The sequence below is a fragment of the Anopheles funestus genome, chromosome 3RL, assembly GCF_943734845.2.
Source record: "Anopheles funestus chromosome 3RL, idAnoFuneDA-416_04, whole genome shotgun sequence".
Lineage (NCBI taxonomy): Eukaryota > Metazoa > Arthropoda > Insecta > Diptera > Culicidae > Anopheles > Anopheles funestus.
Window position 1 is genome coordinate 75,708,390 of NC_064599.1, and position 13,379 is coordinate 75,721,768.

The 13,379-nt window shown below is 42.0% G+C and overlaps 1 protein-coding gene across 9 annotated transcripts in view; it reads left to right on the plus strand.

Annotated features, from left to right (window-relative positions):
- The window catches only part of LOC125767018 (leucine-rich repeats and immunoglobulin-like domains protein 1), a 187,675-nt gene that overhangs the window by 19,347 nt on the left and 154,949 nt on the right, over window positions 1–13,379 (plus strand). The window contains exon 3 of one of the 9 annotated variants that reach the window (XR_007418720.1): window positions 8,011–13,376. The exons of the other annotated variants lie outside the window; for them this stretch is intronic. The gene's annotated coding sequence lies outside the window, so the exon portion shown is untranslated. Of the gene's footprint in view, window positions 1–8,010; window positions 13,377–13,379 lie in introns of those variants that run through there. 9 annotated transcript variants of the gene reach the window in all.

Consider the following 13,379-nt stretch of genomic DNA (forward strand, 5'->3'; position numbering starts at 1 on the left):
ATGGAATGATGCTCATGCTCCGGTCTTTTGACCTCTTGCCCGTACCATCGTTGGGATACCAAACGTTTGCCATTCTAAATGAGCTGCGTCTTGTAAAGCCATACACATACGGTTGTGGCTGTGGAGTACCTACTAATCAATTCTCGCTGTCATACACCTTTTAATTTACTGACCGGTATCGTGCCGGCATGAGCCAAGTAATTGTAGGTTCTTGCTCCATATCACTTCGGATCGCCAAACACGGTACCAAGCCCAGTAGAAGAGTTGACTCGAGCAGCCATGGCAAGGCAAAAACGAGCGAAAGAAGAAAAAAAACGCAGGCTATAAAACTGTCCTCATCCATTTGCACAGGGATCCGGGTGCGCTAGACCATCAACCCACCACCTGTACCGTGGCGTTTTCCTTTGCGAATGTTTTGCAAGATTCCTTCCCTTTTAATGCTTCCACGGCAGCACGGAACACGGGACTTCCAGTTGGTAGTATACGATATTAAATGAAGCGTTGAAATTATAATGATCCCAACACCGACCGCCTGGAGTGTGCGGCGGGCACGACAAAAAGTTAGAAACAAGTTTTCCCGGTCCTGACTTGGAACCCGTTCGGGGTTGTTTTTTTTTCATTCCCACCGTTTCTTCAGTCCTTTGCTACAGTTTTTCCTTGCTTTCCTAGCCCCGTTGTGCGGTGCACTGGTTCTACCGTGCGCTAATGACACGACGAGTCATAGAACGTGGACGACCAAGAAGAAACTGGGCTGGGGGCGGTTTGTTCGACCCTCCAGATCTCGATATCTCCTGATGCCGCATACACCTGCCAAGCCTCACGTGATGGTGGTGGATGGTGGTCGCGAGCGCAAATCTACAATCTCTCGCACAATGTGGACACCAAAACATTGTGAGAAAAGTTAGTGAAGGAGGAAACCAAAATTGTTCAGTTCATTGTTGTTGCTTTTACAAGTCTTTCCTATCTCTAAAGCATGTGTTGCCCTTCAGGGTGTATGAAGACAGGGAAGTCAAAGGGTTATTTGTTTTTTTGCCAAACCCTTTTCGGGGACGTCCGGAATTTAATCCCGAAAATAAATGAGGTTTAGTACTGCTGCTGTTTTTTTGCGATGGCTCCACGAACAAAATGACCTTCTGCTCTGGCGAAAGGAAAAAAAGTCCTGTTTTCACATAAAAACTATTTTAAAACAAAAAAAAATAAAATAAAAGAACCCCTTGAATGAAAGTAATGTCAATTAATGTGTGCCCGATCTCTACTAGATAGCGAAAGTCGGTCCCCTACTAGCAAAGGTAACTGTGGACTGCACAAAGGAATGCAAAAGACTTTATTTAACTCGAGCACTCGACACTTCCGTTTCTTTCTCTTTCTCTCTCTTTCTCTCACGGTTCTGTGTATGCTGTACGATCGGATTCTTTATCTGTTTTCCTGCCTGATTACTGCAAAGCAAACAAACGGAAAAAATTAAAAATGAACGAAAAAAAAAGATTTCACATTTTTTAACCACTCTCCTGCTTTTGATTTTTTCAGATTGTTGTTTTTTTTAACTTCGAGTATCTTTCCTTAGTTTGCAAATTCCCAACTCCTTCTCACTTGTACGGAGACAGTTCAGGGGATGCTAAAAGCATAGCCTTGAGAGCGTGTCGTCGGCGCTTTGCAATCTCCATCGTAATATCAAGCTTTTTGGCTTCCTTTAGTCGTTCGAAGGGTTGTAGAACGTGCAGGTTTTTTTCTCGCTGTTATTCTTACCGAATCCGCATGTGTACCAAGCCTGCCGCATATCGTCGAAACATCAATTCAAACGTTGCATTACTCTAGTGCACTTCCCTTCCCACCCGGCAGTCGGGTGTGTCGCGGAAAGCTGTGGAGGTGATTTTTGCTTTATTTTTCCACACTTTGCCCACATGCACTTTCGCTTTGGCTTCCTTCTAGCCCTGCTGCATTGCTAACCGCAGCCGGGGGTTTCGTTTTACGAGCCAAAACGAAGGAACTTTTTGCTACATTGAGCCCCGGTATCCATTTCAACGGTTGCGTTCGATCCTTTTTCGTTCTCTTTTCATCTTTGCTTTTATCTTGTTTTATCAATTGTACGCAGCGTAAAAAGAAGCTTCGTTGGTATCGTTTTTCTTTTTCTTTTTTTGTCGTAGGCTTTTTTGTGTTTCTTTTCATCTTGCTTCTTTTGCAATAACTTGGTTTGAGGTTTTTCTGATTTAGGTTTATAGTTGTTCTATTTTTAAGTTTTATATTTTACTTGTGGATGAAATAGTTATACAAGCTGGGGTTTTTTTTCTATACTATTTTTACTACATTTCATTTGTTTGTTTTTTTTTTTAATTCTACGTTTTAGAAATCATAAAACCTGACTTCCTATAAAACCATCTCAGTATACTGGAGCTGCAATTTATAGCTACATACTGTAACAAAATGTGTACCTAAAATGAAAGGAAAAAAAAATAAAATTTTTTTAGGCTTTTCACGATAATTTTAATTTATGGTTTGTTGGAGTTTTTCCCCCATACTCCTCCTCAAAAAAAAACCTCTGACCGGTGAACCGTGTGAACGTTAATTTATTATATTCGGTTATTTGCGTGTTTTTTTTTGTTTGTTGTTGCTTCCCTCGGCATTTTTTTTCACTCTACTCGAAATCCTCATGACGAATGGCCTGTTTTTGACAAACAACTCCATAAAGCAAAGCATAAATTTTACACTCGTGGGTCCTCCTGCTCGAGTCGGTGCCGGTCGGGGCAACGTTCCAGATCTCGGATGCGGATTTTGTTGTTGTTGTTTTCGGGCAAGGTATGCAATCGATCTGACGTGAGGTGTACGCTACGGGGAAGACTGGATGGAGACTGATGGGCATACCCGGCAGCAAGAAGCAGCAGCAAAAGCAGAAGCAACAACAACCGACTGGCTGACTTTGAACCACTTGTTTCACGTGTTGCCGTTGCTGTCCGTGTTGGCTGTCTGTGAGGTCGCTTGGTGTATGGGAGTTCACTGAAGGGAGAGGATATTGCGAAGCCATTGCGGATGCATCGGGCGATGTGGTTTGCTCTGGTTGGGTTCGGGTGTGCAAGACAGACCTGCGGCATCATATCATCCCCGTGGATCGTCGAACCCCTCAGTGCTGGCACTGTGCTGCTGCTGTAGCCCCCGAGGGCAAGAATTATACTTCTGATACGGTCGGAGGTTTGCCGGAGCCTGGCTAGAAAGATTATAACGTATGTGAGCGCACGCCCATTGCGTATTGGGTGGTGTTTTTACTGCTAATATGTTAATTAATTCTTATTTCCTTAGTCGTTGGTTTTCTGTGTCTGATTTTCTTTTTCTCTTCTCTTCTCACAAAACGGCGCTTGCGTCAGGCATCCAGGGTCTTGCGGTTGCTGTGGTTGTTTAGGCAAGCACAAGGCACAGGAGGTTTTGCTGGTATGTTTACGAGATGCAACTTTTTTGTTTTTCGTTGCTGCACTGACTACGGCTTGTGAGCATTAGAAAGTGGGCACGTTTTTTATCGGTGTGCAGGAAAATTGTTGCAAATGAAAATTGCCATGCGGGCAGATGTTATATGAGGCGTGGCAGTGTATATCCCGAAACTCTGACCTCCCCGACCATTGGCAGTGTCTCATTTAAGGAATTCTTGAAAACATTCCACCTGATACGAACATTGGGACTTTGTGTTATTCGGTCTTTCCGTGTCTTCCCTCCATCCTTTGGTGTACATTAAAATCTCAAACTTTAACACACAGCGAAAAATTCATCGTTCGCCTTCACAGACGACAAGTTCACGATCGAATGGCCGAAAAGAATGGCATACACTGAACAAAAAAAAAAAAACACACGAATGCCCCAACCGTTCATTAGGGAGCGCTAGAAGTGTGTTGCCGCGGTGCCTCGGAACCTGGGTGATTATCATCTTGTTGCGATGCCAGAGTGCTTCCTGTGCGCCCATCCCCAGGTTCGTGCACCGGCATCCCAAGGATCGTCTACGGTATCATTTCATTCCCATGCTCTCTGCTGCCTGTTGGATTCGAGCGCGAGGCGGGGGATGGGTTCTTTTTTCCTTTCTGTTCTGTTGCTTTCTTGCAGTGGCTGTCATTCTCAACCTCCATTCGCCGCGGCGCAGTATCAATAAACACTCAGCGCTGGCAGGAATGCGGTGCAGATAACGACTAACAAGTCACGTCTGCATCTAGATAGGCAACGACGGTTTGGTTAGCTGTTTGCCATTTCCAATGGTCCGAGGGTACGATCCTTTTGCTTCCTGCTTGCGCAAATCTTATCCCAATGACATCCTTTCCCAGCCGCTCAGGGACATTTTGTCAGCCTGGTGGAATAGCTTCTCGGGGTTTTTTTGTGTGTGTTTGCCACCGGATGTCAAGTTGTTCGGCTTGCTGAGTGCTTCTAAATATACGAAGAACAACGTGTTCATTGAACATTTTCTGATCAAGTGTTTTTGTCCAGTGTTCAGCATATTTGAGATTTAGGTTTTATTTCTATTGACCCATTACATCCCTCTTGTTTATTTTTTTGTTATTGATTTTTTTTATTTCATTAATCGTCCAAGAATTTTGGAGTCTAGAGAGCAGATGCTCAAATGACTAAATTCTTGTAGATAACTTATTGGGTTTTTGGGTATTAAACATTACATTTCTTCTCAATATTCGTGATCAAAATTCTTTCTATATCCTGTTCCATCCGGTTCCACTATTTCTTTACGAGCGCGTGTTGAGTTCCAAATACTTCTCACGGTGTCAAAATCTCCCCGAATAAAACTGTCAGTGACTCCATTCATCCTTACTCACGTCACCGGCTTTACAAAAGCCCTATCGCTCTATCCTATCGTACGTCATCGGTGTTCGGAAGAGTGGAAATTCTCGCGTGTCATTTGCTATGATCCGCTTGGCAATGTCAGAAAGCGCTTTTCGGGCGTACGACTTTTGGAGCATTTTCTTGTCCGTTGCTCAAGTGACTCCGAACCCATCCGTCTGATGATGCCGTAAAGCTTGTCGGCAGTTTTGAATTGTGCCATTTTTTCTCTTCTTCTCGTGCGTTCGGGTTCGATCTTCATCACTTACGTTCGACGTACGGTACGCAGTGTCCCAATCGAAATTGATGTTTTGAGCGAGGGTAAGTTTTGCTTTATCTTCCACAGAACAGAGTGTTTAGATCATCACCGGTTGGGCACGAATGTTCAAACCCTTCACAGTGTCCATTTGCTGCAAGTGCGTTTTCTACAATTGCAATTCATGACGATGCGAAGAGAAAGCACCTCCAGTTGAAGATTTTTGAATTTTGTGATGGGATATAAACGTCGATAAATCGTCATTGCGTGTGTGTGTGTGGGCCCGATTTGGAGTATATCCTCTTCAAGAGCCATCAATGCGTCAGCAAAATCTGGTACCGAAGATCTCCGACATCGGGATTAATTCGAGTGCGTTCAAGAGTTGACTGCAGCTGGAAGGAATCAATTTGGAGAGAACCATCAGTTGAGGGCTAAAGAAAACATTGATCTCAACTGTCACCGATCGCGATGCTTGGAGTCGTGGAATAGTGATGATGCTTTAATACCTTTAACAACTTGCTGACTTGCTTTCTGATCAATTGACAACCGTTTGGGAAAATGAATGTGATGCTCAGTGACGGAAAAAATAACCACAAAAAACACATGTTAACGTGATGCTAAACGGTCGATTCCTCCAAAACACATACGCAAAGAAAAGGCACCGATCGATCATTTCTTGCCGGCAGCGGAGTTATGTGACCGTGACATCGAACCTCCTCTTGTGTCACTTGTGCGTGGAAACTACATACATGAACATACATAAATTAATCAGCTTCCCAAAAACAAACGCGTAGAAAGCTACTGCCGATTGGGGGATCATTTCTTCTCCGTTAGCCCTGACGGCTGTGACCGGACATCTATGGTACCGGTTGCGGGAAAACGGTTTAATAAATAATGAACTGTTCAGGTGGTAGTTTCAGTTTCCTTCTCCTTTTTTTGTTTGAGAGACTTCCTCTTTTTTTGGACGTCATAGACCCCATTTTTCCCATTCTCGAATTTCCCCTTTGAGCGGTTCTATTCCCAAAATTCAGAGATAGACAGGAAAAAAATGTATCAACTTTGACAAAAACTCTAGGTTCGAATAAATGATGAAAGGTTACATGTCCGACGTGCGTGTCCGATAGCATAGTATGCATTCGTGCATAATTGATCGAACAGACAAGTGACGTGCGTCGTGGTCGATTTGCTTACCCTTCTTTCAAATCGATGATGAAAGGAACATTGTGTACATTGTGGTGGTTCTATCCACGAACACTTTGCGTGGTTAAATTACGTTAACTGCGGGGCATGTTCTATTGAATTAATTCATCTGACCACCAACCATCACTGTTTACCACCAGAAGGCATGAGAGTGGTGATTTTTTGGAAGAATTCGTTAAGAAGAGATAGAATCTGTCATCATGTTATCGAATTTCTGCTACGAGATTGACTTTGAGTTTAGTAGAGAAGGAATATTTTATCATGCAATTGCAGCACGAATTCTTCAATGACCTTAAACAATGATAAGACTTGTTAAGGTTCATATTTATGACAAGTTGAATATTTTTTTCAACCATATTAAAGAAGTTTTGATCTAAACATACCTTCGTTGATGTGGGTATAATGGTTATTGTTTGTTTAAATATTTACCCGTCTAAATCCGACACGATATCTATCCGTCCACCAAAAATCGAATCAGCTTAAACACTTTAAGCATAACTCTCCCAACGGAATGCCCCAGATTGACCTTAAAAAAACAGGAGAAAAAAAACAAGAAACAAATTCGTGCCGTCAAGTATGTTTCTCGATAATCACGGCTAGTCACGCAGGGGATTCCGTGCGGCAGCCGTGTGTTTGATGCCGCATTTGCCGTAGCGTTTTAGCATCCATTTACTCATCATTCTGTCCCGTGCTACGTTGTTTGACATCGACATGGGACCTGTGTCTGTCTAGCAAAAGACATGAGCAGAACACGCTCGGTGGCAAAACCGCCCGGCCCGCGGTGGTAGCTTCTGGGATCGTTTTTTTTTTGTTCGATCGTAATCTATCGACGATAAAACGGAACTTAATCAAATTTACCCGTCATGCAACCCATTCGCATCCAAAACCCTCAATCGTGCCTCGTGCTCATCGTACGAAGTTGTGAGTCGGTGTAGAAAAATTGGTGCGTGCGTTTTGGTTGTTTTTAGATTAGTGGGTGAGGAAGGAAAAGTTGTGGCAGCTTATGGGCAAAAGTGCTTCTGCGAATCGTTTCATAGTTCAAAGACGCATTACGAATAGTTTGAGACCTAAGTTTTGGAACAGTAGTTGTTCCATATCTTGCGGCTTTTTTTATTTCTTTGCATTAAACAGCGTAAAACTATTTACAAAGATTATGTTGCAATATTCATAAAAATTGAATAAGTGATTGAATATTTCAGAATGTCTGAAATTAAATTGCAAATTAGCAAACAAAACAGTAGAATGAATCAAATGCAATAAAATCATTGACACACATTCAGCAGAAATTGGAGAATTGATGAACTCATATAAAAATAAAGTAACACATATCTTAAATCAAATTGAATAAACAATGCACTGAGTACTTTAATGTACTGTTAAATATGTTAAATATTAAAAAAGTAGTACTTTTAAAATACCTTTTTGATAAATAATACGCAGAGAAAGCATAATATAGTACCAGATAAGAATGTAAAACTAGATCAGGGAAGCGATAAAGTGAGCACTAAACAAATATGTGCTTCATCGATGTTTCTTCATAACCAAACGAACTCGTTTTTCTTCATGGAGGTCACGGTTGATTATCACCTGCGTGTTAGACGTATGCTTCATATGTGAGCAACTTCAGTATAAGAACTGGCAGATTATTTGAAGATGTAATTAGATGTATTTAGCACGAAATGCTACCGCGCTAGCACCAGTATTTTTGTGTGTTGAGCTAATGTTTGTTTGCGTCTTTTTTTGTCTCATTTCAGATAAGGTATGAAACAGCCAAAGTTCGTCCGGTTTTGAGATACGATATTACTCCGGGTCTCCAAGTCTCCAGTTCTGGTAGTATGTCTATTTTGAGGCGAATGATGTAAGTGCATGAAGAATTGCCAACGTGAATTGGAAAGCGTTAGCAAAGAAGCTTGACACGTACTTTGTGTAACAATTCCCCAACATCAAACCCAACATTTTCAACAATGAGTTGGAAAACGTAACCATAAAACCATCTCCGTTATCATTATCATCTTCTTGGACGAGCTAATTTCCCTCCGCTCCGGAATGTGCGCCTTCAAACGACACCGAAAGCAAGTTTGACCTGTACGGAATGTAACCCTCGAAACCATTTGCGGTGTTAACAGAGTTGCTTTTATTTCGCTTCGAGTTTAATTTTTCATCTCATCCAACTCCCATAGTCCCAATGTCCCGACTCCCCCTCCGCTCCATCGTAAACGGTGCCGAAGCATCGTGTTTTGCGTACGAACCTTTCTTATGTACGACGTACGACGGCTTCCACCAAGACGTATGACGAATAGCTTGGCCACAAAACGGAGCACACGGATGGTCATAAAAACAAAACAAAAAACCACAACACTGTGTTTTACGGCTCCTTTCTGTGCCTTCTGCAGACCACAAAGAGATCACGGAGGTCTGCGCGGGTCTCTTGAATCATGGCATTAAAAACAAAGACTTTCCGACATTCCGCCCGAGTGTCCGGATGGCGTAAAGCGATACCTTTCGGGAAACCATGGTGACATCATTTAATGATGATTTCTTCGGGGTCGAATTGTTTAGCTTTGGCAGCTTAAAATAAACATATTAATGTGTGTAAAAGTCAGCATTCAGCATGAATGTACCCCTCGGAGTTATCAATCCCTCTCGTAGGTATAAAGTCGAACATCGGTGCGCTCTCCAATAAGCTCACCATCGGCAACGGAGAGCACTGAATCCCGGATATTGGAAGGCAAATATTTGCCGAACAGATTTAACATAGTTTGTTTATTAAAATTGTTTTGATGCTGTTTATTCTAGCACTTACAGAAACTGTTTCGCTTCAATGCAATTCGTGAAGGGGAGGCGCCTTTAGCTGTGAGACGTTAGTTTTGCTTTCACGTGTTTGTTGCATTATGCGATTATCGAAGCGTAACTGTAACGTGTAGCGTGTACTACGGTGTTGCAGGTGATAAATTTTACCATCACACTGTCATAAATTTCATCAACCCGTCCCAGGGCGGATTTATGACCCTGTACGAAGCTTTTCCTATCGTACGGCATCGAACCGGGTTTGTGAAGCCCGGCATATGATGCCGGTGACGAAGTATGCAAAGTATCAGTAAATCTTATCATTTCAGCAACCTTGTATCTGATACCAGTAGTAGGAGGGGAGGAAAAAAACAGTTCGTGTATCGGATTTATGCTTTTATGCTGGATTTCCCGGTGCATCGGCAAACCTTTCACAAGTAACGCTTGGTTTTAATTAACGGTGATTTTATTGATCGTTCTGTAAAGATGCATTCTGCGTAGCATTGGCAATGCTTAATTTAATCCTTAACGGCATTTAAAATGCTTCGGGGTTAATAAAAACTTCGATTTTTGTTGGAGGTTTTATGGATGATTTTTAGGGGAAAAGTCACATAACAATTAATGCTTGATGTATTTAATTCTACAAAAGTATTTATTCGCGACATTCACATTTTAATAAAGTCCCTGACCGTTGCATTCTCAAAGCGTAATAAATAAAATGCAATCCTGTGTTTGTGGTTGGCCCATCAAAACCGAAGGCATAATGTATGCACCTTCACTTTAACAACCACTGTGCGCGCCTTTAATGACTGAAAATGGCCTAATCGTGCCCGGCGGGTTCTCACTATCAATCATTTCCTATTCCGGTAAGCTGCACCGTATGCATTGCCGCGACGTATTATCGCTAATTGACAATTAACTCCAAGTGCCATGCGCTCGTTTGTGCCAATTGGCTGCACTTGATGCGAAATGTGCAAGCCGGCGGCCGGCGTGCAACTAACATGCACACACACACATTGACCATATACGGATGCGCCTTTTTTTGTTGGGTGCTTTCTTTTGCTCGTGACGAAACTGGTCGCGCAAACGCTCAACCATTGGGATTTGCGTCGTCTCGTAGGGCTGAGCCATTCATCATATGGCAAACGAAGGGTAAGTGTAAGTGTAGAACGTGATCGACGACATCGTTTGCAGTATACAATATGCGTCAAGTGTTGCGAGTCCTCTGCGCGTTCTCAACCAAAGTTGTCTGGTGCGTTGGGTATGTCGCGACGGCGGGTAACACTAGCGCCCGAAGCCCTGTTTGCATATGGCTCGGAATGGCACACCGGCATCAGTGACGCGTAGCTGTTGCGCAAATCTAGACAAACAGATTAATCATTCCGCCGGTGGTCCGCGATGCACTATTGATCTTGGTGCGCGAAAGGAATGCCCGTCGCTTATGAGCCACGGTATGCAAATTGTTTGTAATGTGTGAGGAGAGTCTTTGCTGATCTTTGCACAGTTACAGTGATTGAGTCTAGAAGTGGACGCTGTGGTTGAAAAGAAGGTCACATGGCACATGTGTTTTTGCAAAGTGGCTGCTGTAATGGAAACATGGGAAATGCTTATTTATAGCGCACTGATGTCAGATCGATGAGAGAGGAAAAGATATTTGAACTTTTTATAGTATCCTTGGAAATTAAAGGGAACTAAAGTTGCAATAAAATGTGTTTTATTATGTTCTTGATAATAATCTTTCAAAAGTATGTAATAATTTATTGTAAGCGTTTGTCATCAACATTGGAAAAATGATATTCAATGTGAAGTTGTTGATACGCTGTAATTAATATCACACAACATCCTATTCCAATCGTGCTTATTGCAATTGAGTGGAATAAACAAAAGTTAAGCTGGCGGAAAATAATTACCTGAATGGAAAATGAAAAGCTCTCTAAACCATGGAAGCTGAGCTAATGATGACACTGGTACACCTGATGATGAGTAGGAAACGAAATGCTCCTGATGTAATCACATATCTCGCGGAAAGTGTCTTTCGTCGGCACATTAGTCACGGAGAAGAAGTAATGTGACGCATCTTCGTTCTACCTTACCCCGTTCTGTATCAAGGTGTAATGTACCGTAACTCTTCCTTTATATATCGTCTGTACGGTGACAAAATGCTTTTGCTTTCGTCAGCCATTTGAATTTGTGTGTGTGTGTGTGTATTGATATATTGCGAATAAGATGGGTAAGCATTACCTCAGAATTTAAGCTCTAGATGATTAGACACATTAGCAAGCGTAGTCAATCGGGTGTGACATGATCGGTGATGCTGTTGTTGTTTGAAGTTTCGTTCGAAACTGAAGTTTCGATAAAGAAAAACTGTACGTTATCGATTAAAGTTGTCGACGTTATTATCGTAGATGCTTCACAAAACCACTTTAAAGTCTTCAATTTCGTTGGCTTTAATTCTGTAGCTCAGTCATTAGTGACTATTCGAATATTGAAGAATGAGATTCAATTATGAGTTGATAATAATTGTGGCTCTCCGGCAATTTAAGTCGCATTCTTCACAAAAAAGGCTGTATCATTTTAATAATCGACATAACGAATGTACTGATATTGCAAGTTGAGGACCCCAAGATTTTTCTTTAAATCTCTGATCTCGTTGACTACCAGAGACTTTCAATGTATTTGAGTCACTTTAGCCCGAAGCACCTTAAAGATCATAAGAATGGTAACATTAAGAAATACTTCACCATAACGTTCGTTAGGAAAAGATCTCACATAGTTTTTGAGCATACAATAGCTGATTTCCTCGTGGAGTCCTCATGTAACTCGTAATCTAGGAATCCTCAGAATTTATATGTTTGTTGAGGACTCCATCATAGCGATTAAAAGAAGATAGGTTTCGACAAATATAGCTAAAACTTACACGATTTTTTTCTATAGAGTTCTATGGTCCCGTGGATCTGTAAATTCTACTCTATGTATATAGTATTAGGTATCTATTATATGCGCCTCTTCAACAAAGAAGTTATTGACGCTGTGTTTTATATTTTACATAAAGCTTTTTTTCCGCATTTTATCAGGCTTCAAGCCCATCGTAAGATTTAAAATCTTGGGACGTAGAGATGATAGAGGTCCTCTACACGACAGGACCAGACTTCAAATCTGGGCCAAACCCTTTCAAGAAGAAAGTTTCCCTTCTGGAAGCAAGATTTAGATAAGCACATCTTGGATCCGTATGGCCTCCACTAAAAATATTTTTTTCCAATTTAATGAATTAATTATTTTAATCATAATACGAATATCTTCAGTAAATTGTAATGAAGAATTTGAGGAGAGTTTATCGGCATATTCTAAAATATTCCTATAGTTTCTACCATGCTATAAGATCTTGTTTGTATCTGCTCTATTTATAGCCTCTTTAAGCGAAACAAAAAATGAGTTTTGCATGTAGCGATAGTGAACGTGAACATCATATAATAAGCAAGTGCGTTTTGCCACGGTGCAGATGGTCCGATTGCAAATTATTTGCCTCGAAAATTCTTCGCATTAACCACGCACTCGTGACAGGAAGGAGCCGTTGTTATGTACCTTATCTTCCATCGTAGCGACGAAGGAAGCGCTCAATCAAATTACCGCGCAGTCAGTCGTGTACCAAAGGAGCAAGAGAAATGAAATCTACCAAATCACCGTCACCACTACCGTTCACTCACCAGCCGGCACGCGAAGATTGCAGCATAAATAATTCAAACGCACACCCAGCGTGTGGCATTAATAGTGGAGGATGCGGGAGACCCGGGGTAAATTGGAGCCCGTGTTTGTGCCGTTGGAGCACCACCAGCGTGTTGTGGGATGTGAGCGCGCACCAACAGCCAGATGGATGACACTAGCCCGTCCATCTGGTAGCTTCACTAATCAGATCTGAAATATGATGAAGGCGAGCACACTATGGCTGTATTCCTCGGGTGTTCCGTTCGTCAGTCGTCTGCTGCTCATTGTGTAGTCAAGCGTGTACAGCCGAAGACCCAACGCGAGTCTAAAGTGGTCGGAAAAATAACTTATTTTGATCGCGAAAAAGCAAACCACCCAGCAAGCCTCTTTCCGGTAGAATGGGGTGGGCGAAAAGGGCTTCGGTTTTCTTGGGCAGATAGTATTGCAGATTTGGGTTTGTTCCTAATGAATAGATAAAACCTTGCTTGGCGCGTCAAATCAGCGAAGCATGCGCTTGTTTTCATTTACAATTCAAACTAGAATGCCCACCCTTGGCCTTACTTTTGAAAACTGCACACAGTAGCGTGGCATAGGGCTGGAAAGATAAAGTTGTAGTCAAAAAAAAACAAAACCT